This window comes from Hypomesus transpacificus, chromosome 19 (assembly GCF_021917145.1).
Source record: "Hypomesus transpacificus isolate Combined female chromosome 19, fHypTra1, whole genome shotgun sequence".
Lineage (NCBI taxonomy): Eukaryota > Metazoa > Chordata > Actinopteri > Osmeriformes > Osmeridae > Hypomesus > Hypomesus transpacificus.
The window spans coordinates 5232335-5258407 of record NC_061078.1 but is presented as its reverse complement, the minus strand read 5'-3'; the positions used below and the strand labels follow the sequence as shown (position 1 = coordinate 5258407).

Here is a 26073-nt window from a genome sequence, read left to right as displayed (position 1 = left end):
AGCTGAGCCGTAGCAACGGCGTCCACGACCCCAGAGACCCCCGCCGAGGTTGACCCCCGCCGAAGTTGTGAGATGAGTGACAGTAGTCGCGTCAGTTCATTCATTGAAGGATACGCTGTTTCAAGTTGTGTATAGTACCGCGCACCGCAAAGGTAAATACATACATAGCTAATCAAAATAATTATCCGTTTGACATTTCAATACATGTTAGCATTCATCGGGTCAATGACAAGTAATATCACGAATATTAGAGTTTGTCATTTCAGAGTTTGTCATGTTGGCTAGTTAGTAGATTTCCTCAGGTAGTATTGCTGTCATTTAGCTAGCTACTTTTATAAGGGATTACTAATAGGTTACTGTAGCGACAGATGTTATTCCGACTAGCAAAAGCAATATTTAACCTGTTATATATAATATATGTCACTGGGGACAAAACGAAATAAATATAACTTTTTCACTTGTGGTAATAAAGTGACCCAGAACAAGTACAAAAATATTCTTCTGGAAATAGTAGCCAGCTAAATATTTGAAATGTTAAAAAGCTAATTATAACAATAAATACATGTTATTGTACTAGTGTAAAAATCGCTCCTTTTACCTTTTAGATGTCGAGTTCAAAGAGCCACAAAGGAATGGGGGATGGGGAATGGATGTCCCGTTTGAGGAGGTTTGCCAGCTCTGGGGTTTGGCCTGCTGATGCAGGCAACAGGCCAGCCCCAAGACAGAAGAGGTGGTATGACCTCTTTCAAAAGGTATATAAAATGAGCAAAAGATCACAGAAAAAAAATTCTGATGGCCTATAAAAGATTACTGAATTGCCAGAAATACCAGTCACAGTATGGGACCTTGATAAACATAATGAACAGCAACTTCAGTGTCAATGTCATGTTTAGTCACCAATAGAAGATATGTCAAAACGCTCCATTTCTATTGGGTTGTTTTCTTTAAAAAAATGTTTGTTTTATTTGGAACAGATTGAGAAGTGCCCGTTACAGTCAGGGGGTCAAAGAATGCTGTTTGGTGGGACACAGCAGTGTGCTTGTGGCTTTCACAACCCAAAGGTAATGTGAATGAGACTTCTTGACACCAAAACACTAAAAGAATCACTATGTGATGTGCTCAGTAATGTGATGTCTGACATGGATCTCTCTGTCCTTAATACAGCCAACCACTGGGCAAACTGTGGCAGAGACCTCTACCTGTGCTGCCCCTCCCCCACTGGGAACAGCCTCTACCTCAGCCTCTGCCTCTGCCCCTCCTCCACTGGGAATGGCCTCAGCCTCTGCCTCAGCCCATGTCCCAGCACGGCCCACACTGAATTTGTCCATGGTGAGTATTTCAATATTATTGTCATACAAGCTTTCAAATATGGACAACCACTGATTACATATGATGATGGCAAAATGGAAGAACATTTCAGGTTTACAATGTATTCCTTTGATAAATGCTCTAATTGTCACCACAGTTTTCTAAACCACGATTTGGAGGCTCACATGGCGCTGCTGCAAAGCCAAATGTGAATGTGGTTAGGAAAGCAAAGGTAAATATGATTATATGTAAATATAATATAATACATATTTATAGGTTAATATGAGCAAACCTAAATCTTAAGAGCTTGATTTGAGTCCATTGATTTATACTTTTTACAAATGCTTCCCCCCATCCTTCTCCCAGCCTCTGTCCAGTCCACCCACCATGACAGGAGACACCCAGGCCACTGCCAGCTCACCCATGGCCTCTGTGAGGACCACCCCACCTGGCTTTGGTTCCCCTACAGCCTCTGTGAGGACCCCCCCACCTGGCTTCGGTTCCCCTATGGCCTCTGTGAGGACCCCCCCACCTGGCTTCGGTTCCCCTATGGCCTCTGTGAGGCCCAGAACACCATCAAGCCCTGCCGTGGCTTTTGTGAGGACGGAATCACCGCTCTCAAAGCCCCCATCCACCCCCTACAAAGCCTCCATGAGGACAACTTCTCGCTCCAGCCCTGCGATGACCTCTGTGAGGCCCAGCACAGCTTCCAGCCTCAGCACTGTTGTCTCAGAGACCAGCACCAGCCCTGCAATGGCTGCTGTAAGTGTTGTGTTCTTGGAATTGTTTTAGTTTTATAAGATGAGGTTGTTCTCATATGATTGGGCTATTCTGTTTTTATAAATATATTTATTTCTCTTGTTTTGTAACAGGATGTGCATGATGAGGATGAGCTTGCTGCTCCTGGCCCTGCTCCTGGCCCTGCTCCTGGTCCAACTCCTGACTTCTGGCTTCCTGTCAGAATGAAGGAGACGATCCCAGTTCAGGACCAACGGTGGATTGCGTCAGGAGGGACCGGGGCTGGACCCGATGGTCTCTGGCCTCATTGAGAGGTACACCCAGGCAGGTGCAGCTCCCCCGGTCCTGCTCTATGTGGACTGTGGCTGCTGCTCAGAGGAGGGGGAGACCAAGCTTCAGGCCAGGTTTGGAGGGTGGCCAGACCTGAAAATAAGGCTGGACATCTGGCATTTTATGCGACGGCTGGCCGTGGGATGCACCACCGATGCCCATGCCCTGTACCCCCTCTTCATGAGCCGCCTGTCTGTGTGCCTGTTCGAGTGGGACGCAGCAGACGTAGCCCTACTGCGCAGGGTGAAGAGGGAGCAGCTCAAAAGGGAGGGTGTGCCCCTCATCACCAGTGACATGGTGGACAAGGCCATCACCAAGGCTGAGCTGTCCCAGTTCTGCAGGCGGAGGACATGTGGAGTGGACGCCACGGTCCTCCGCATTGAGCAGCTGCTGCAGGAGCTGATGGGGGAGAAGGGGAGAGACCTGCTCGGGGTTCCGCTGCTGGACCAGCCTAAGATGGAGCACATCTGGCGCACCCAGAAGAGGCACGTGAAGTGCATCCAGGATGTGCCAGGTGTACTCCTGTACACTGAGACAGGCAGTTCCACCAGGGAGGGGATCCAGCTGACCACATACAGGTGTGCAAGAGGCTCCACCTCCTTGGAGTCCTTCCACTGCCACCTGAACAGGTTTATTCCAGGTTGGTGTAGATCTTCATCTAAACATTATTCTTAATAATGAAATTATATTCAAATATCCTTGTTAATCATTGTTCACGTTCTCTTTTTTTTTTAGGAACGAGTGCAAACCTGCTCAACTTCCAGCTGTACCTCCTGGAAGGCCTGAACAGGTGGAACCAGAACCGGGCAGCGGCCTCCATCACCACCAAGCGCATGGCGCTGTTGACGTACGCGGGGGACGTGCTGGAGTCCGTCAACAGCAACAGCCTGAAGGTGTTTGGAAGGAAGTATGTCCCCTCCTTCATCCCGCCGAGAAAGTACACCGGTAAGTCTCAGGGCAAATATGAATACAAATAATGATGTTGTTGAGAGCTCAGTATTTATGCATCATGGTAAGTTCCATATCTGTTTTTTAATACTCATTAGCATTGCATTGTTGTTCATGTTCAGGAGAGTTGCTTGGGGTGAACTACCTGCTTAGGCAGACAGGGCAGCCCTTGCAGGACATGGACCCCGACTCTGAGGAGACAGACCAACTGCTGGAGGACCACGCCACAGAGGAGGAACAGGCGGATGAAGGGTTTGAGGATGACGAACAGGACCTCACTATTGGTAGTGTTTCGGAAGACCTCCCGTCTTCCGCCCTGCCTTCCACCACCCTGCCTGTGGTCCCCACCCTGCCCCTCACCTCCTCCACCCTGCCTTCCACCACCCTGCCTGTGGTCCCCACCGTGCCCCTCACCTCCTCCACCCTGCCTTCTAACACCCTGCCACTCACCTCCTCCACCCTGCCTTCCACCACCTTGTCTCTAACCACCTCCATCCTACCTGTCACCACCACCACTCTGCCTGTCACCCCCATGCCTGTAGCTACCACCCTGCCTCCCCCCATAACCCAGCCTTGTGTCCCAGGTGCCTCCTCACAGGTGCCTGAAGAACAGCTGGTATGTTAACTTTCTACTAGTAATTAACTGTCATTCATAGAAACTAACAAGTTCAGTAGTTAGGAAAGTGTCTGAATACAAGCGCAATTCATTATTAGGAACAACACACAGTAATTGACAGCAAACAAATAAAACACACAGCAGCAGCAGTCAATATAACATACCTTTGCCATGAGGTGTTCAGCGCTAATGTGAAATTGTTCAATGTTTCAGGCTGTGGACGAGCATGGCATGCCAGGCATGGATCGGGTGGATAGACTGGCAGAGTGCTTAGTGGAGCTGAGGCATCAGACCAACATGACCCTCGATAACCAGCAGGTCAGCAAGACATTCATTGTACAACAGATATTTGTTTATATATTTATAATATATAAACATATAAAATATATGTTTTCTTTCCTTCTTAGGTCAGCAACATTGTGGGGCTGTGGCAAGACCTGCTGGATTACGACAAGCAGAGGGTCGTGTTTGCTGCGCGGCACCTGGACAGGCTGATAAAGGGAAGGTTCCGCCACAAAAAAAAGGTGGAGTTCACGCCAGGTGTGGAGAGTGTGGAGAGGTGTGTCCTGGGGTCCACTGGTTCGCCTGCTCAGTGGCCAGACTGCTGCCGCCTTGTGGAGGCCATCTTCGTACGGCTCTCGGACATCCACAAGAGTCCCAGGAAGCAGGGGAAGAGCAGCATGTCCAGGTGGACTCTGATCCTGCAGGACTACCGCAAGGTCCGGCAGCTCATCCTGGGCAATGGGGCCATCATGCAGGGCACCACCCTGCAGCTGGTGGAGGTGAACCAGTCGACCCTCTCCCAGTGGTACAACAGGAGGGTGAAGAGGCAGGATCTGGCTGTGCTGCAGCAGGGCATAAACTTGCCAAGTCCTCTGTCTGTGGCTACCGAGCCTCTCCCGCCTGCCAACGTCCGCCCTGCTGTTGCTCCACCTCAACCCCAGGGAGCAGCCCACACCTACCACCTGCCGCAGAGCACAGCAGGGCAGGCAAAGACCAAGAGGCGGGCAACATATGCAGCCACAGCACCACCTCCAGCGGTCCGACCCAGGCTGGCAGCCCAGAGGCAGCTCTTCCCTGGCCCTTCAGCCGCCCTTGGAGCCCCCACTCCCATCCCTATCATGCCCCGCCCTACCACCATTGCCCCTCGCCCTGCTGCCGTCCCCACTGTGGTGTTTGTCTCCCGAGCCCCTGGTATGAGGGCACCCTCTGCCCCCTCTCCATTGATGGTCCCCCAAGCCCTGCGTTTTGTCCCACCCTCTTCCTGCACCACCCACCTTCCCCAGCTTCGTCCTGCTCCTGGTCCAGCTCCCCGTGCCCACCAGAGGAGAGTGGAGGCCAACAAATGCTGGAGGTGTGGCCAGAACAGAACGGCAGAGACTGGCCACAGCCAGTATAAGGGGACTGTTTACTGCCCCTCTGCAGAGACTCTGTCCAGAGAGCAGTGGCTGGAGGAGCAAAAAAAGAAATAATTCCTTGGGCCTTTGTATATAGTTTTCATTGTTTAGATATAGTTAATGCTTAGATTTCCTGTGTGTATATCGTTTTCATTGTTTAGATATAGTTTATGCTTAGATTTCCATTGTGTATATAGTTTTCATTGTGTAAATATTGTAATTTAGCAGATCATTTGCCTGTATATATATATATATGTATATAGTTTAAATTAGTTGTTGTTGTTCATATTTCTATTTTTACAATTGTGGATAAATGTTTCTATTTATCAACTATTTGTTGGTCAGTCCGTCGTTATTTCCCAATCACTACTCTTTCTAACCAAATACGGCAAGTCTGCAAGAAGTAAGAGCAGCAAAAAGTGACTAACTTTACGCTTGCTTGCGCACATTGTTTTAAAATATTTAATATATGGATCATGCAAGTGTTGATATGGTAAGTGCAGAAACCAAAAAGACAGAGCTTCAGATAAGAGCACACAAAGCTCAGAAGCCACACAGTTTGAGAGATAGATAGATGGATGGATAGAGAGATAGATCTAATTAAAACTAACTAAAAACAGTACTCCTGTGTGGAGTGAATACAAATAAAGGCAAATAGTGTACAATAGATAACCCTGTAAAATATAAATAATGCACTAGTGGATACAAATGGTTTTCAAATTACACTAAATTAGCAACGTATCTCCATCTATCTTATATTGTTACATTTTGATAACATACACACTTGGAGACTCAAGTGTGTGTGTTTATTAGAAATAGTCAAAGGTGCCGTAGGTGGGACGCGAACCGCGGACCTTCGGTTCCATTCTACGTCTTCCCCAAACACTGTAAAATTCGTAATTTCGGGTGTTTTTTCGAATTGTCTTAAAACGTAACGGGTTAAACATGTTTAAACTATGAATGGGGACTTTCAACTTTCGCCTTTTCTCTCTTTTTCCTCTTCTTCTCCCTTTTTCCTCCTTTTTTCTTCCCCCTCCCTTCTCCCCCCCTCAAACAGACGATTGTTCCCCAGTTTTAGCGGAAATGGTAGAGCGCTCGCTTAGCATGCGAGAAGTAGCGGGATCGATGCACGCATTCTCCAATGCTTTTCGGCTCGTTTGTTGTTCAGTGGCTCGGCTAGTTCAATAAGACAAGTTTATCCGGTTTGTCCGGTGTCGCAATCCTCTCTGACCAGTCAGTGGTCTGCAGTGTTATGGCGTGACCTTTTTAAAAATGACGCGTCGACCACTCCCTTGAGTAGACGGTATTTTGCAAACACCACGAGTTTACCCAAGCCGAGGACCAAACCAGAGACCTTGACACCCTCGGCCTAACTCTCTCTCCCAACTGAGCTATAGGCGTTCCAAACCCAGTCAGTAGCATTCCAAAGCCTTGCCACAAACGAAATAAAGCAATGTAAAAGATCCTCAAAAAAGGGTGGTTGGCCCGTATGGGGATCGAACCCACGACCTTGGCGTTATTAGCACCACGCTCTGACCAACTGAGCTAACGGGCCAGAGACACACTCTCCAGCCGCGGAAACTGTCTCCAGCCGCGGAAATGCAATGTCCTAGGCGCCACCTCGTGTCGGCGTGAAACGACCGGTCGTATTCGGCCCACGCTGTAAGTCGTTTTTCCTCACTCTAAATTCAAGGGGATGTCAAGAAAGCGATTAAACGGGAGCTACGAGTCTTGCAAGACTCCAACGTCCACTGCTGAGCAAGGGGGAATTAGCGGCACCCGGAGCACATTCGACTGGCTATCGCGACCAATTAGCTACCTCGGTTCAAGGTTCGAGGGCCAATCGGATTCTCACTGTCCAATTGCGTCAGTCCGATTGCGCCAATCGGAACACGTACATCTCCAATTACGTCACGCCGAGCTGAGCCGTAGCAACGGCGTCCACGACCCCAGAGACCCCCGCCGAGGTTGACCCCCGCCGAAGTTGTGAGATGAGTGACAGTAGTCGCGTCAGTTCATTCATTGAAGGATACGCTGTTTCAAGTTGTCTGTAGTACCGCGCACCGCAAAGGTAAATACATACATAGCTAATCAAAATAATTATCCGTTTGACATTTCAATACATGTTAGCATTCATCGGGTCAATGACAAGTAATATCACGAATATTAGAGTTTGTCATTTCAGAGTTTGTCATGTAGGCTAGTTAGTAGATTTCCTCAGGTAGTATTGCTGTCATTTAGCTAGCTACTTTTATAAGGGATTACTAATAGGTTACTGTAGCGACAGATGTTATTCCGACTAGCAAAAGCAATATTTAACCTGTTATATATAATATATGTCACTGGGGACAAAACGAAATAAATATAACTTTTTCACTTGTGGTAATAAAGTGACCCAGAACAAGTACAAAAATATTCTTCTGGAAATAGTAGCCAGCTAAATATTTGAAATGTTAAAAAGCTAATTATAACAATAAATACATGTTATTGTACTAGTGTAAAAATCGCTCCTTTTACCTATTAGATGTCGAGTTCAAAGAGCCACAAAGGAATGGGGGATGGGGAATGGATGTCCCGTTTGAGGAGGTTTGCCAGCTCTGGGGTTTGGCCTGCTGATGCAGGCAACAGGCCAGCCCCAAGACAGAAGAGGTGGTATGACCTCTTTCAAAAGGTATATAAAATGAGCAAAAGATCACAGAAAAAAAATTCTGATGGCCTATAAAAGATTACTGAATTGCCAGAAATACCAGTCACAGTATGGGACCTTGATAAACATAATGAACAGCAACTTCAGTGTCAATGTCATGTTTAGTCACCAATAGAAGATATGTCAAAACGCTCCATTTCTATTGGGTTGTTTTCTTTAAAAAAGTGTTTGTTTTATTTGGAACAGATTGAGAAGTGCCCGTTACAGTCAGGGGGTCAAAGAATGCTGTTTGGTGGGACACAGCAGTGTGCTTGTGGCTTTCACAACCCAAAGGTAATGTGAATGAGACTTCTTGACACCAAAACACTAAAAGAATCACTATGTGATGTGCTCAGTAATGTGATGTCTGACATGGATCTCTCTGTCCTTAATACAGCCAACCACTGGGCAAACTGTGGCAGAGACCTCTACCTGTGCTGCCCCTCCCCCACTGGGAACAGCCTCTACCTCAGCCTCTGCCTCTGCCCCTCCTCCACTGGGAATGGCCTCAGCCTCTGCCTCAGCCCATGTCCCAGCACGGCCCACACTGAATTTGTCCATGGTGAGTATTTCAATATTATTGTCATACAAGCTTTCAAATATGGACAACCACTGATTACATATGATGATGGCAAAATGGAAGAGCATTTCAGGTTTACAATGTATTCCTTTGATAAATGCTCTAATTGTCACCACAGTTTTCTAAACCACGATTTGGAGGCTCACATGGCGCTGCTGCAAAGCCAAATGTGAATGTGGTTAGGAAAGCAAAGGTAAATATGATTATATGTAAATATAATATAATACATATTTATAGGTTAATATGAGCAAACCTAAATCTTAAGAGCTTGATTTGAGTCCATTGATTTCTACTTTTTACAAATGCTTCCCCCCATCCTTCTCCCAGCCTCTGTCCAGTCCACCCACCATGACAGGAGACACCCAGGCCACTGCCAGCTCACCCATGGCCTCTGTGAGGACCACCCCACCTGGCTTTGGTTCCCCTACAGCCTCTGTGAGGACCCCCCCACCTGGCTTCGGTTCCCCTATGGCCTCTGTGAGGACCCCCCCACCTGGCTTCGGTTCCCCTATGGCCTCTGTGAGGCCCAGAACACCATCAAGCCCTGCCGTGGCTTTTGTGAGGACGGAATCACCGCTCTCAAAGCCCCCATCCACCCCCTACAAAGCCTCCATGAGGACAACTTCTCGCTCCAGCCCTGCGATGACCTCTGTGAGGCCCAGCACAGCTTCCAGCCTCAGCACTGTTGTCTCAGAGACCAGCACCAGCCCTGCAATGGCTGCTGTAAGTGTTGTGTTCTTGGAACTGTTTTAGTTTTATAAGATGAGGTTGTTCTCATATGATTGGGCTATTCTGTTTTTATAAATATATTTATTTCTCTTGTTTTGTAACAGGATGTGCATGATGAGGATGAGCTTGCTGCTCCTGGCCCTGCTCCTGGCCCTGCTCCTGGTCCAACTCCTGACTTCTGGCTTCCTGTCAGAATGAAGGAGACGATCCCAGTTCAGGACCAACGGTGGATTGCGTCCACCCTTTTTCAGTCTGGCAAGCTGCGTTTGAACTTGAAGCTCTGGTATGAGCCACCAGCCTCTGCCCTGATATACCACCAGGCTCCAACACCGGACCGCTTTTTTGCCCACAGGCTCTTGGTATGGATGCCCTATCACTTGTGGAAAGTGAGGGTAGTCTGCCAAACCTGTGGGAAGCAGCTGACGGGGTATGGTGTGCACAAGAGGGTGCGTAAGGTCCTGGACGTGGACCGCTACTACCTGATGGTGACGGAGACACTCAGGTGCACTGTGTGTCGCCTGACCCATCTGGCAACCAGTCAGGCTGTCCTGGACCAGCTGGACCTGCCTCACAGGAGGAAGTTCAGGATGATCCTGACACGCTTGTGAGTTAAAAATCTACAATCATTTTCTGATAATGCCTGCTGCAGGTCCTTACATAATTGAACAAGTTCTTGAAACTTATCTGTCTTTTCTTCAAGGTATGCTTGTGACATACGGGTCATCCGCATGTTGCGGGAACGGACCCTCGGCAATAGCCCGGCGTGCCTGGTGAAGCAGCTGCGGGAGAACCATGGGGAGGAGTGGTTGGACCGCCTGGCCGACTACTTGGGGGAGTGTGCGGCCTTCGTTGACCAGCCCAGCCTCTTCCCAGTGACCTGCCAGGAACCTCCACAGCCCCTCGATGTCCCAACCAGCCGGTGGGTGCTGTCGGTGTACGGCAGGGACATCATCAGCCGGATGGACCATATAAAGGCGTCCATCACGTCAACCTTTGGTAACATTTTGAAGATGGACTCCACCAAAAAGGTAATAGGATGAAGAAAATCCATAGTGTAAATTATGTACAACACAATGAAAACATGAAACCTCAATGATTTGTATTCTTACAAGCACACATACACACACACATCCATGCCTTTGATTAGACTGCAGTAATACATAAATAAATAAATACACTTCTGTGTTTATTTAACAGACTTTCTTTTGAAACCTCTCATGAAGTTTTCTGTGTGAATTTTGTCATTTCAGATGACAAAGAAGCTGGCTGGTGCAGCAAAGGGGACTGCATTCTGGGTGACCTCGGTGGGGAATGAGATCGGCCAGGTCCTCATCAGTGTCCTGACTGCCCAGGAGGGACCGGGGCTGGACCCGATGGTCTCTGGCCTCATTGAGAGGTACACCCAGGCAGGTGCAGCTCCCCCGGTCCTGCTCTATGTGGACTGTGGCTGCTGCTCAGAGGAGGGGGAGACCAAGCTTCAGGCCAGGTTTGGTGGGTGGCCTGACCTGAAAATAAGGCTGGACATCTGGCATTTTATGCGACGGCTGGCCGTGGGATGCACCACCGATGCCCATGCCCTGTACCCCCTCTTCATGAGCCGCCTGTCTGTGTGCCTGTTCGAGTGGGACGCAGCAGACGTAGCCCTACTGCGCAGGGTGAAGAGGGAGCAGCTCAAAAGGGAGGGTGTGCCCCTCATCACCAGTGACATGGTGGACAAGGCCATCACCAAGGCTGAGCTGTCCCAGTTCTGCAGGCGGAGGACACGTGGAGTGGACGCCACGGTCCTCCGCATTGAGCAGCTGCTGCAGGAGCTGATGGGGGAGAAGGGGAGAGACCTGCTCGGGGTTCCGCTGCTGGACCAGCCTAAGATGGAGCACATCTGGCGCACCCAGAAGAGGCACGTGAAGTGCATCCAGGATGTGCCAGGTGTACTCCTGTACACTGAGACAGGCAGTTCCACCAGGGAGGGGATCCAGCTGACCACATACAGGTGTGCAAGAGGCTCCACCTCCTTGGAGTCCTTCCACTGCCACCTGAACAGGTTTATTCCAGGTTGGTGTAGATCTTCATCTAAACATTATTCTTAATAATGAAATTATATTCAAATAGCCTTGTTAATCATTGTTCACGTTCTCTTTTTTTTTTAGGAACGAGTGCAAACCTGCTCAACTTCCAGCTGTACCTCCTGGAAGGCCTGAACAGGTGGAACCAGAACCGGGCAGCGGCCTCCATCACCACCAAGCGCATGGCGCTGTTGACGTACGCGGGGGACGTGCTGGAGTCCGTCAACAGCAACAGCCTGAAGGTGTTTGGAAGGAAGTATGTCCCCTCCTTCATCCCGCCGAGAAAGTACACCGGTAAGTCTCAGGGCAAATATGAATACAAATAATGATGTTGTTGAGAGCTCAGTATTTATGCATCATGGTAAGTTCCATATCTGTTTTTTAATACTCATTAGCATTGCATTGTTGTTCATGTTCAGGAGAGTTGCTTGGGGTGAACTACCTGCTTAGGCAGACAGGGCAGCCCTTGCAGGACATGGACCCCGACTCTGAGGAGACAGACCAACTGCTGGAGGACCACGCCACAGAGGAGGAACAGGCGGATGAAGGGTTTGAGGATGACGAACAGGACCTCACTATTGGTAGTGTTTCGGAAGACCTCCCGTCTTCCGCCCTGCCTTCCACCACCCTGCCTGTGGTCCCCACCCTGCCCCTCACCTCCTCCACCCTGCCTTCCACCACCCTGCCTGTGGTCCCCACCGTGCCCCTCACCTCCTCCACCCTGCCTTCTAACACCCTGCCACTCACCTCCTCCACCCTGCCTTCCACCACCTTGTCTCTAACCACCTCCATCCTACCTGTCACCACCACCACTCTGCCTGTCACCCCCATGCCTGTAGCTACCACCCTGCCTCCCCCCATAACCCAGCCTTGTGTCCCAGGTGCCTCCTCACAGGTGCCTGAAGAACAGCTGGTATGTTAACTTTCTACTAGTAATTAACTGTCATTCATAGAAACTAACAAGTTCAGTAGTTAGGAAAGTGTCTGAATACAAGCGCAATTCATTATTAGGAACAACACACAGTAATTGACAGCAAACAAATAAAACACACAGCAGCAGCAGTCAATATAACATACCTTTGCCATGAGGTGTTCAGCGCTAATGTGAAATTGTTCAATGTTTCAGGCTGTGGACGAGCATGGCATGCCAGGCATGGATCGGGTGGATAGACTGGCAGAGTGCTTAGTGGAGCTGAGGCATCAGACCAACATGACCCTCGATAACCAGCAGGTCAGCAAGACATTCATTGTACAACAGATATTTGTTTATATATTTATAATATATAAACATATAAAATATATGTTTTCTTTCCTTCTTAGGTCAGCAACATTGTGGGGCTGTGGCAAGACCTGCTGGATTACGACAAGCAGAGGGTCGTGTTTGCTGCGCGGCACCTGGACAGGCTGATAAAGGGAAGGTTCCGCCACAAAAAAAAGGTGGAGTTCACGCCAGGTGTGGAGAGTGTGGAGAGGTGTGTCCTGGGGTCCACTGGTTCGCCTGCTCAGTGGCCAGACTGCTGCCGCCTTGTGGAGGCCATCTTCGTCCGGCTCTCGGACATCCACAAGAGTCCCAGGAAGCAGGGGAAGAGCAGCATGTCCAGGTGGACTCTGATCCTGCAGGACTACCGCAAGGTCCGGCAGCTCATCCTGGGCAATGGGGCCATCATGCAGGGCACCACCCTGCAGCTGGTGGAGGTGAACCAGTCGACCCTCTCCCAGTGGTACAACCGGAGGGTGAAGAGGCAGGATCTGGCTGTGCTGCAGCAGGGCATAAACTTGCCAGGTCCTCTGTCTGTGGCTACCGAGCCTCTCCCGCCTGCCAACGTCCGCCCTGCTGTTGCTCCACCTCAACCCCAGGGAGCAGCCCACACCTACCACCTGCCGCAGAGCACAGCAGGGCAGGCAAAGACCAAGAGGCGGGCAACATATGCAGCCACAGCACCACCTCCAGCGGTCCGACCCAGGCTGGCAGCCCAGAGGCAGCTCTTCCCTGGCCCTTCAGCCGCCCTTGGAGCCCCCACTCCCATCCCTATCATGCCCCGCCCTACCACCATTGCCCCTCGCCCTGCTGCCGTCCCCACTGTGGTGTTTGTCTCCCGAGCCCCTGGTATGAGGGCACCCTCTGCCCCCTCTCCATTGATGGTCCCCCAAGCCCTGCGTTTTGTCCCACCCTCTTCCTGCACCACCCACCTTCCCCAGCTTCGTCCTGCTCCTGGTCCAGCTCCCCGTGCCCACCAGAGGAGAGTGGAGGCCAACAAATGCTGGAGGTGTGGCCAGAACAGAACGGCAGAGACTGGCCACAGCCAGTATAAGGGGACTGTTTACTGCCCCTCTGCAGAGACTCTGTCCAGAGAGCAGTGGCTGGAGGAGCAAAAAAAGAAATAATTCTTTGGGCCTTTGTATATAGTTTTCATTGTTTAGATATAGTTAATGCTTAGATTTCCCGTGTGTATATCGTTTTCATTGTTTAGATATAGTTTATGCTTAGATTTCCATTGTGTATATAGTTTTCATTGTGTAAATATTGTAATTTAGCATATCATTTGCCTGTATATATATATATATATATATAGTTTAAATTAGTTGTTGTTGTTCATATTTCTATTTTTACAATTGTGGATAAATGTTTCTATTTATCAACTATTTGTTGGTCAGTCCGTCGTTATTTCCCAATCACTACTCTTTCTAACCAAATACGGCAAGTCTGCAAGAAGTAAGAGCAGCAAAAAGTGACTAACTTTACGCTTGCTTGCGCACATTGTTTTAAAATATTTAATATATGGATCATGCAAGTGTTGATATGGTAAGTGCAGAAACCAAAAAGACAGAGCTTCAGATAAGAGCACACAAAGCTCAGAAGCCACACAGTTTGAGAGATAGATAGATGGATGGATAGAGAGATAGATCTAATTAAAACTAACTAAAAACAGTACTCCTGTGTGGAGTGAATACAAATAAAGGCAAATAGTGTACAATAGATAACCCTGTAAAATATAAATAATGCACTAGTGGATACAAATGGTTTTCAAATTACACTAAATTAGCAACGTATCTCCATCTATCTTATATTGTTACATTTTGATAACATACACACTTGGAGACTCAAGTGTGTGTGTTTATTAGAAATAGTCAAAGGTGCCGTAGGTGGGACGCGAACCGCGGACCTTCGGTTCCATTCTACGTCTTCCCCAAACACTGTAAAATTCGTAATTTCGGGTGTTTTTTCGAATTGTCTTAAAACGTAACGGGTTAAACATGTTTAAACTATGAATGGGGACTTTCAACTTTCCCCTTTTCTCTCTTTTTCCTCTTCTTCTCCCTTTTTTCCTCTCCCTTTTTCCTCCTTTTTTCTTCCCCCTCCCTTCTCCCCCTTCTTCCCCCCTCAAACAGGCGATTGTTCCCCAGCTTTAGCGGAAATGGTAGAGCGCTCGCTTAGCATGCGAGAAGTAGCGGGATCGATGCCCGCATTCTCCAATGCTTTTCGGCTCGTTTGTTGTTCAGTGGCTCGGCTAGTTCAATAAGACAAGTTTATCCGGTTTGTCCGGTGTCGCAATCCTCTCTGACCAGTCAGTGGTCTGCAGTGTTATGGCGTGACCTTTTTGAAAATGACGCGTCGACCACTTCCTTGAGTAGACGGTATTTTGCAAACACCACGGGTTTACCCAAACCGAGGATCAAACCAGAGACCTTGACACCCTCGGCCTAACTCTCTCTCCCAACTGAGCTATAGGCGTTCCAAACCCAGTCAGTAGCATTCCAAAGCCTTGCCACAAACGAAATAAAGCAATGGAAAAGATCCCCAAAAAGGGGTGGTTGGCCCGTATGGGGATCGAACCCACGACCTTGGCGTTATTAGCACCACGCTCTGACCAACTGAGCTAACGGGCCAGAGACACACTCTCCAGCCGCGGACACTGTCTCCAGCCGCGGAAATGCAATGTCCTAGGCGCCACCTCGTGTCGGCGTGAAACGACCGGTCGTATTCGGCCCACGCTGTAAGTCGTTTTTCCTCACTCTAAATTCAAGGGGATGTCAAGAAAGCGATTAAACGGGAGCTACGAGTCTTGCAAGACTCCAACGTCCACTGCTGAGCAAGGGGGAATTAGCTCAAATGGTAGAGCGCTCGCTTAGCATGCGAGAAGTAGCGGGATCGATGCCCGCATTCTCCAAGCAAGGGGGAATTAGCTCAAATGGTAGAGCGCTCGCTTAGCATGCGAGAAGTAGCGGGATCGATGCCCGCATTCTCCAATGCTTTTCGGCTCGTTTGTTGTTCAGTGGCTCGGCTAGTTCAATAAGACAAGTTTATCCGGTGTCGCAATCCTCTCTGACCAGTCAGTGGTCTGCAGTGTTATGGCGTGACCTTTTTGAAAATGACGCGTTGACCACTTCCTTGAGTAGACGGTATTTTGCAAACACCACGGGTTTACCCAAACCGAGGATCAAACCAGAGACCTTGACACCCTCGGCCTAACTCTCTCTCCCAACTGAGCTATAGGCGTTCCAAACCCAGTCAGTAGCATTCCAAAGCCTTGCCACAAACGAAATAAAGCAATGGAAAAGATCCCCAAAAAGGGGTGGTTGGCCCGTATGGGGATCGAACCCACGACCTTGGCGTTATTAGCACCACGCTCTGACCAACTGAGCTAACGGGCCAGAGACACACTCTCCAGCCGCGGACACTGTCTCCAGCCGCGGAAATGCAATGTCCTAGGCGCCACCTCGTGTCGGCGTGAAACGACCGGTCGTATTCGGCCCACGCTGTAAGTCGTTTTTCCTCACTCTAAATTCAAGGGGATGTCAAGAAAGCGATTAAACGGGAGCTACGAGTCTTGCAAGACTCCAACGTCCACTGCTGAGCAAGGGGGAATTAGCGGCACCCGGAGCACATTCGACTGGCTATCGCGACCAATTAGCTACCTCGGTTCAAGGTTCGAGGGCCAATCGGATTCTCACTGTCCAATTGCGTCAGTCCGATTGCGCCAATCGGAACACGTACATCTCCAATTACGTCACGCCGAGCTGAGCCGTAGCAACGGCGTCCACGACCCCAGAGACCCCCGCCGAGGTTGACCCCCGCCGAAGTTGTGAGATGAGTGACAGTAGTCGCGTCAGTTCATTCATTGAAGGATACGCTGTTTCAAGTTGTCTGTAGTACCGCGCACCGCAAAGGTAAATACATACATAGCTAATCAAAATAATTATCCGTTTGACATTTCAATACATGTTAGCATTCATCGGGTCAATGACAAGTAATATCACGAATATTAGAGTTTGTCATTTCAGAGTTTGTCATGTAGGCTAGTTAGTAGATTTCCTCAGGTAGTATTGCTGTCATTTAGCTAGCTACTTTTATAAGGGATTACTAATAGGTTACTGTAGCGACAGATGTTATTCCGACTAGCAAAAGCAATATTTAACCTGTTATATATAATATATGTCACTGGGGACAAAACGAAATAAATATAACTTTTTCACTTGTGGTAATAAAGTGACCCAGAACAAGTACAAAAATATTCTTCTGGAAATAGTAGCCAGCTAAATATTTGAAATGTTAAAAAGCTAATTATAACAATAAATACATGTTATTGTACTAGTGTAAAAATCGCTCCTTTTACCTTTTAGATGTCGAGTTCAAAGAGCCACAAAGGAATGGGGGATGGGGAATGGATGTCCCGTTTGAGGAGGTTTGCCAGCTCTGGGGTTTGGCCTGCTGATGCAGGCAACAGGCCAGCCCCAAGACAGAAGAGGTGGTATGACCTCTTTCAAAAGGTATATAAAATGAGCAAAAGATCACAGAAAAAAAATTCTGATGGCCTATAAAAGATGACTGAATTGCCAGAAATACCAGTCACAGTATGGGACCTTGATAAACATAATGAACAGCAACTTCAGTGTCAATGTCATGTTTAGTCACCAATAGAAGATATGTCAAAACGCTCCATTTCTATTGGGTTGTTTTCTTTAAAAAAGTGTTTGTTTTATTTGGAACAGATTGAGAAGTGCCCGTTACAGTCAGGGGGTCAAAGAATGCTGTTTGGTGGGACACAGCAGTGTGCTTGTGGCTTTCACAACCCAAAGGTAATGTGAATGAGACTTCTTGACACCAAAACACTAAAAGAATCACTATGTGATGTGCTCAGTAATGTGATGTCTGACATGGATCTCTCTGTCCTTAATACAGCCAACCACTGGGCAAACTGTGGCAGAGACCTCTACCTGTGCTGCCCCTCCCCCACTGGGAACAGCCTCTACCTCAGCCTCTGCCTCTGCCCCTCCTCCACTGGGAATGGCCTCAGCCTCTGCCTCAGCCCATGTCCCAGCACGGCCCACACTGAATTTGTCCATGGTGAGTATTTCAATATTATTGTCATACAAGCTTTCAAATATGGACAACCACTGATTACATATGATGATGGCAAAATGGAAGAGCATTTCAGGTTTACAATGTATTCCTTTGATAAATGCTCTAATTGTCACCACAGTTTTCTAAACCACGATTTGGAGGCTCACATGGCGCTGCTGCAAAGCCAAATGTGAATGTGGTTAGGAAAGCAAAGGTAAATATGATTATATGTAAATATAATATAATACATATTTATAGGTTAATATGAGCAAACCTAAATCTTAAGAGCTTGATTTGAGTCCATTGATTTCTACTTTTTACAAATGCTTCCCCCCATCCTTCTCCCAGCCTCTGTCCAGTCCACCCACCATGACAGGAGACACCCAGGCCACTGCCAGCTCACCCATGGCCTCTGTGAGGACCACCCCACCTGGCTTTGGTTCCCCTACAGCCTCTGTGAGGACCCCCCCACCTGGCTTGAGGACCCCCCCACCTGGGTTCCCCTATGGCCTCTGTGAGGCCCAGAACACCATCAAGCCCTGCCGTGGCTTTTGTGAGGACGGAATCACCGCTCTCAAAGCCCCCATCCACCCCCTACAAAGCCTCCATGAGGACAACTTCTCGCTCCAGCCCTGCGATGACCTCTGTGAGGCCCAGCACAGCTTCCAGCCTCAGCACTGTTGTCTCAGAGACCAGCACCAGCCCTGCAATGGCTGCTGTAAGTGTTGTGTTCTTGGAACTGTTTTAGTTTTATAAGATGAGGTTGTTCTCATATGATTGGGCTATTCTGTTTTTATAAATATATTTATTTCTCTTGTTTTGTAACAGGATGTGCATGATGAGGATGAGCTTGCTGCTCCTGGCCCTGCTCCTGGCCCTGCTCCTGGTCCAACTCCTGACTTCTGGCTTCCTGTCAGAATGAAGGAGACGATCCCAGTTCAGGACCAACGGTGGATTGCGTCCACCCTTTTTCAGTCTGGCAAGCTGCGTTTGAACTTGAAGCTCTGGTATGAGCCACCAGCCTCTGCCCTGATATACCACCAGGCTCCAACACCGGACCGCTTTTTTGCCCACAGGCTCTTGGTATGGATGCCCTATCACTTGTGGAAAGTGAGGGTAGTCTGCCAAACCTGTGGGAAGCAGCTGACGGGGTATGGTGTGCACAAGAGGGTGCGTAAGGTCCTGGACGTGGACCGCTACTACCTGATGGTGACGGAGACACTCAGGTGCACTGTGTGTCGCCTGACCCATCTGGCAACCAGTCAGGCTGTCCTGGACCAGCTGGACCTGCCTCACAGGAGGAAGTTCAGGATGATCCTGACACGCTTGTGAGTTAAAAATCTACAATCATTTTCTGATAATGCCTGCTGCAGGTCCTTACATAATTGAACAAGTTCTTGAAACTTATCTGTCTTTTCTTCAAGGTATGCTTGTGACATACGGGTCATCCGCATGTTGCGGGAACGGACCCTCGGCAATAGCCCGGCGTGCCTGGTGAAGCAGCTGCGGGAGAACCATGGGGAGGAGTGGTTGGACCGCCTGGCCGACTACTTGGGGGAGTGTGCGGCCTTCGTTGACCAGCCCAGCCTCTTCCCAGTGACCTGCCAGGAACCTCCACAGCCCCTCGATGTCCCAACCAGCCGGTGGGTGCTGTCGGTGTACGGCAGGGACATCATCAGCCGGATGGACCATATAAAGGCGTCCATCACGTCAACCTTTGGTAACATTTTGAAGATGGACTCCACCAAAAAGGTAATAGGATGAAGAAAATCCATAGTGTAAATTATGTACAACACAATGAAAACATGAAACCTCAATGATTTGTATTCTTACAAGCACACATACACACACACATCCATGCCTTTGATTAGACTGCAGTAATACATAAATAAATAAATACACTTCTGTGTTTATTTAACAGACTTTCTTTTGAAACCTCTCATGAAGTTTTCTGTGTGAATTTTGTCATTTCAGATGACAAAGAAGCTGGCTGGTGCAGCAAAGGGGACTGCATTCTGGGTGACCTCGGTGGGGAATGAGATCGGCCAGGTCCTCATCAGTGTCCTGACTGCCCAGGAGGGACCGGGGCTGGACCCGATGGTCTCTGGCCTCATTGAGAGGTACACCCAGGCAGGTGCAGCTCCCCCGGTCCTGCTCTATGTGGACTGTGGCTGCTGCTCAGAGGAGGGGGAGACCAAGCTTCAGGCCAGGTTTGGTGGGTGGCCAGACCTGAAAATAAGGCTGGACATCTGGCATTTTATGCGACGGCTGGCCGTGGGATGCACCACCGATGCCCATGCCCTGTACCCCCTCTTCATGAGCCGCCTGTCTGTGTGCCTGTTCGAGTGGGACGCAGCAGACGTAGCCCTACTGCGCAGGGTGAAGAGGGAGCAGCTCAAAAGGGAGGGTGTGCCCCTCATCACCAGTGACATGGTGGACAAGGCCATCACCAAGGCTGAGCTGTCCCAGTTCTGCAGGCGGAGGACACGTGGAGTGGACGCCACGGTCCTCCGCATTGAGCAGCTGCTGCAGGAGCTGATGGGGGAGAAGGGGAGAGACCTGCTCGGGGTTCCGCTGCTGGACCAGCCTAAGATGGAGCACATCTGGCGCACCCAGAAGAGGCACGTGAAGTGCATCCAGGATGTGCCAGGTGTACTCCTGTACACTGAGACAGGCAGTTCCACCAGGGAGGGGATCCAGCTGACCACATACAGGTGTGCAAGAGGCTCCACCTCCTTGGAGTCCTTCCACTGCCACCTGAACAGGTTTATTCCAGGTTGGTGTAGATCTTCATCTAAACATTATTCTTAATAATGAAATTATATTCAAATAGCCTTGTTAATCATTGTTCACGTTCTCTTTTTTTTTTAGGAACGAGTGCAAACCTGCTCAACTTCCAGCTGTACCTCCTGGAAGGCCTGAACAGGTGGAACCAGAACCGGGCAGCGGCCTCCATCACCACCAAGCGCATGGCGCTGTTGACGTACGCGGGGGACGTGCTGGAGTCCGTCAACAGCAACAGCCTGAAGGTGTTTGGAAGGAAGTATGTCCCCTCCTTCATCCCGCCGAGAAAGTACACCGGTAAGTCTCAGGGCAAATATGAATACAAATAATGATGTTGTTGAGAGCTCAGTATTTATGCATCATGGTAAGTTCCATATCTGTTTTTTAATACTCATTAGCATTGCATTGTTGTTCATGTTCAGGAGAGTTGCTTGGGGTGAACTACCTGCTTAGGCAGACAGGGCAGCCCTTGCAGGACATGGACCCCGACTCTGAGGAGACAGACCAACTGCTGGAGGACCACGCCACAGAGGAGGAACAGGCGGATGAAGGGTTTGAGGATGACGAACAGGACCTCACTATTGGTAGTGTTTCGGAAGACCTCCCGTCTTCCGCCCTGCCTTCCACCACCCTGCCTGTGGTCCCCACCCTGCCCCTCACCTCCTCCACCCTGCCTTCCACCACCCTGCCTGTGGTCCCCACCGTGCCCCTCACCTCCTCCACCCTGCCTTCTAACACCCTGCCACTCACCTCCTCCACCCTGCCTTCCACCACCTTGTCTCTAACCACCTCCATCCTACCTGTCACCACCACCACTCTGCCTGTCACCCCCATGCCTGTAGCTACCACCCTGCCTCCCCCCATAACCCAGCCTTGTGTCCCAGGTGCCTCCTCACAGGTGCCTGAAGAACAGCTGGTATGTTAACTTTCTACTAGTAATTAACTGTCATTCATAGAAACTAACAAGTTCAGTAGTTAGGAAAGTGTCTGAATACAAGCGCAATTCATTATTAGGAACAACACACAGTAATTGACAGCAAACAAATAAAACACACAGCAGCAGCAGTCAATATAACATACCTTTGCCATGAGGTGTTCAGCGCTAATGTGAAATTGTTCAATGTTTCAGGCTGTGGACGAGCATGGCATGCCAGGCATGGATCGGGTGGATAGACTGGCAGAGTGCTTAGTGGAGCTGAGGCATCAGACCAACATGACCCTCGATAACCAGCAGGTCAGCAAGACATTCATTGTACAACAGATATTTGTTTATATATTTATAATATATAAACATATAAAATATATGTTTTCTTTCCTTCTTAGGTCAGCAACATTGTGGGGCTGTGGCAAGACCTGCTGGATTACGACAAGCAGAGGGTCGTGTTTGCTGCGCGGCACCTGGACAGGCTGATAAAGGGAAGGTTCCGCCACAAAAAAAAGGTGGAGTTCACGCCAGGTGTGGAGAGTGTGGAGAGGTGTGTCCTGGGGTCCACTGGTTCGCCTGCTCAGTGGCCAGACTGCTGCCGCCTTGTGGAGGCCATCTTCGTACGGCTCTCGGACATCCACAAGAGTCCCAGGAAGCAGGGGAAGAGCAGCATGTCCAGGTGGACTCTGATCCTGCAGGACTACCGCAAGGTCCGACAGCTCATCCTGGGCAATGGGGCCATCATGCAGGGCACCACCCTGCAGCTGGTGGAGGTGAACCAGTCGACCCTCTCCCAGTGGTACAACCGGAGGGTGAAGAGGCAGGATCTGGCTGTGCTGCAGCAGGGCATAAACTTGCCAGGTCCTCTGTCTGTGGCTACCGAGCCTCTCCCGCCTGCCAACGTCCGCCCTGCTGTTGCTCCACCTCAACCCCAGGGAGCAGCCCACACCTACCACCTGCCGCAGAGCACAGCAGGGCAGGCAAAGACCAAGAGGCGGGCAACATATGCAGCCACAGCACCACCTCCAGCGGTCCGACCCAGGCTGGCAGCCCAGAGGCAGCTCTTCCCTGGCCCTTCAGCCGCCCTTGGAGCCCCCACTCCCATCCCTATCATGCCCCGCCCTACCACCATTGCCCCTCGCCCTGCTGCCGTCCCCACTGTGGTGTTTGTCTCCAGAGCCCCTGGTATGAGGGCACCCTCTAACCCCTCTCCATTGATGGTCCCCCAAGCCCTGCGTTTTGTCCCACCCTCTTCCTGCACCGTTAAAATTGGAACCTCAGCCATCAGTGACACATGTCTGTGACTCACGCAGTCAGGCTTCATTAAAATATGGAAAATACAGTAACAGTCAGTGTGTAACCAACAGTTTGGTGTTTCTGTCATTTCTTCATGAGAATGAAAATATTAACAGAGCAGATCTTGACCTAGTTCTGGATAAAGGTGATGTTGTGTACAGACAGGCCAGAGAAAGGTTTCCTAACAGTGTCCATTTGGCATCTGATGAACTTCCAGATGAAGTTTGTGCACGCAGGTCAAAGTATCAGGTGGACTTGACTCAGCTGTCTGTGTATGGAACATTTAGAGGTGGAGAGAGGCTTCTCAGCCTTGAACATGGACTGAGCTTTCTGTCATCAGATGTACAGTATGGGCTGCTTATCATGTCAGGGTTATGTATCGCAGTTTTCAGATACAGATCTGGTCAGTACGGATACTTTGACCCACACTCCAGGAACACAAATGGAATGCCAGTGTCCTCTAGGCTGTTGAACTTAGGTACTGCTGTGATGCTGAAATTCACACATCTGAGTGACATGATTGACAGGATCAAGTTGTGCTACACAATGTTTGACATCGAGTCATCATGTATGTATGAACTCAAGCCTCTGTCATTTCACTGTGTGAACACATCCAACCAGAGAAATGCTCATTCAGACACAGGCTGCAGACACACAGCTGTTGATATACCTCCTCTGTTAGAGGAAGCTGTCAATGAATCAATGATGCAAACAGCCACGGATCAGTCTGAGAACGTTTTACCAGAAATGTCAGCTGACACAAATGCTGTTCAACGAGAGGTTGATGTTATATTCCAAACACAAGCTTCTCCTGCACATGACTTCACAGAAGAAGTGATGAACCCTGTTGTAGATGATCTTTGTGATGATGTAATGGAAGGTGTGTCCACTGATATTAGTTTTACATCTGATGTTAAACAACAACATGTCTCATTCCCTCCTACCAGTGCTGACAAAGAAGCAACAAGAGAATCCAGTTTCCTTTCATCACATGATGCTTCCTGTGAATCAAACCTTTCACCCTTAATAAGAAACAATGTGTCCACAAAGCTCTCTGATACTGTACTGATAGAAATCTGTAAACTGAAAAAGTTAAATAAACAGCAGAGGAAAAGACTGAAGAGTAGACTAAGGATGACAGAAAAACCTCGACTAAGTAAAGAGAATAAAAGGAAGAAAGAAAGGGAAAAGTATACTTCAGATGAAACTTTTAGAGCAAAGAAAAGATCTTACTCAAACCTGACATATCAAAATAATATTGATATTAGACAGAAGAAAACCCTGCAAAATATTAATAAGTATAAACACAACTCTGAATTAAGGGAAAAACATAAATCATACATCAGAGATTCTTACAGGAAAAATCTGAAAGTCTGAGAGAAAAAGAGAGAGAGCGTGAGGAATTCCTACAGGGAAAATGCTGAATTTAGACAGAAACGCAAACAGTATCTGAAGCTGTATTTTTCTAATAATTATAGAACAAACAAAGTGTTTCGAGATAGACAAAAGATGAACATCAGAAACCGTTACAGTCAAAGTGAAGCTTTTCGACAGAAACAAATGATCTACATCAGAAACCGTTACAGTCAAAGTGAAGCTTTTTGACAAAAAAAAATGATCTACATCCGAAACCGTTACAGTCAAAGTGAAGCTTTTCGACAGAAACAAATGATCTACATCAGAAACCGTTACAGTCAAAGTGAAGCTTTTCGACAGAAACAAAGATATTATATCACTCATCGTTATGCAAATGACAGAGTATTCAGGCTCAGACACAGAGAGCTTATGAAAGAATTAATGAGAAAACGATATAACAATCATTCATTTAGGATGATGCATAACATCAGATGTACAGTGAGCATAAAAAGAAAATACAGACGGATGAACAGAAACACTCAGAGTGAAACAGAGACCAGAGAAACACAGAGTCTGCAACACGAGACAGTTGAGAATAGATTGATCAATGAAGCCATATCTGTGTTTAGATCTAATATTAAGGCTGGTCCCACTTATGTCTGCACTGTGTGCCATAAGGCCTCGTTTCCCAACCAGGTACGAACGTGCACAAGGTCAAACTATGACAAAAATCCAAATGTGGTCTCACAATGTCTGACAGGGAAGTATGTTCATGTTTGTGATGAAGCCTAAAGAAGTGAACCATGCACAGTTCCTGATGAGAGAAGGAAAGAGTGGATTTGTCACACATGCCACGCTCATCTAAAGAAAGGATGCATGCCAAACCTCGCAGCAGCTAATAAACTTGAGTTGTCTGAAATTCCCAGCGAACTGTCAGATCTGAATATTTTGTAAAGACATTTGATTGCTAAGTGCATACCGTTTGCAAAGATCATTCCTCTTCCAAGAGGCAGACAAAGACTGATCAGGGGAAATGTTGTTCGTGTGCCATCTGAGGTCCAAGAGACAGTCAATGCATTACCCAGACTGAGGAGTGAGTCTCAGGTGATGAGAGTGAAACTGAAAAGACGTTTGTCTTACAGAGGGCATCAGCTTTTTCAGACAGTAACCTGGTCTAAACTAGTCTCTGCATTACTGAAACTGAAGCAGATTCATCCACAGTATCAGGACGTTACTATTAGAGATGAAGCGGAACTCTGTGACCCAACACTTCCTGATGATGATGATGATGTTAGCATGGGGGAGGATGACAATGAGGATGCAGATTTGATGCAAATTGACGTGTGTGAGAGAAATGCACTGAGTGAGGCAGAAAATGAGCCTGTAAATGATCAGAATGGTGAATGTGAACAACCACAGCAGCAGAGAGATGACGGAGACAAAGGTGATCTGCCAAATGGAGGGTTTGCTTTAGAATCATGCTAAGCCTCTTGACATATCAGAAGAGATCCTCTGTTACAGTTATAACACTTTTTGTGTGGCACCAGCACAGAGGAATAGCCCAGTAAGCTTCTTCAGGACTCCACATTTGGAATCAATGTCATTCCCTGTACAGTTCCCTACGGATGAGAACACATTGGACCAAATGAGACACATTAAAGTCAGTCCAAGTGGATATTTCAAGTCACGGCTTTTTAATGTGGATGATCGTTTTGCCAGAGACCCAAACTACTTGTTCTTTGCACAGTTTGTGATAGAGATACACTTGGCTAATAACAGCATGACGATACAGCTGAGGAAAGGTAAAACTATGACCAGAGATGGACGCATGATAATCTCAGGCATGTTACAAGACAAAAGAGAGGTTGAGAAACTGGTGAGAAATAAAGATGCAATCAGATTCATGCAGCCACTGAAAGGGGCTCCAGTATACTGGGAGAAAACCACGAAAGATCTGTTTGCCATGATCAGACA

General features: G+C 48.4%; 3 non-coding genes across 3 annotated transcripts; all 3 read right to left on the bottom strand.

The window, feature by feature from the left end:
* Positions 1–6818: 6818 nt before the first annotated feature.
* On the bottom strand, positions 6819–6892 carry trnai-aau. The gene has a single exon. It is a non-coding gene; the product is annotated as a tRNA-Ile (tRNA).
* An 8317-nt stretch (positions 6893–15209) lies between these two features.
* On the bottom strand, positions 15210–15283 carry trnai-aau. Its single transcript has one exon. It is a non-coding gene; the product is annotated as a tRNA-Ile (tRNA).
* Positions 15284–15974: 691 nt separating this feature from the next.
* trnai-aau lies at positions 15975–16048 on the bottom strand. The gene has a single exon. It is a non-coding gene; the product is annotated as a tRNA-Ile (tRNA).
* Positions 16049–26073: the final 10025 nt, after the last annotated feature.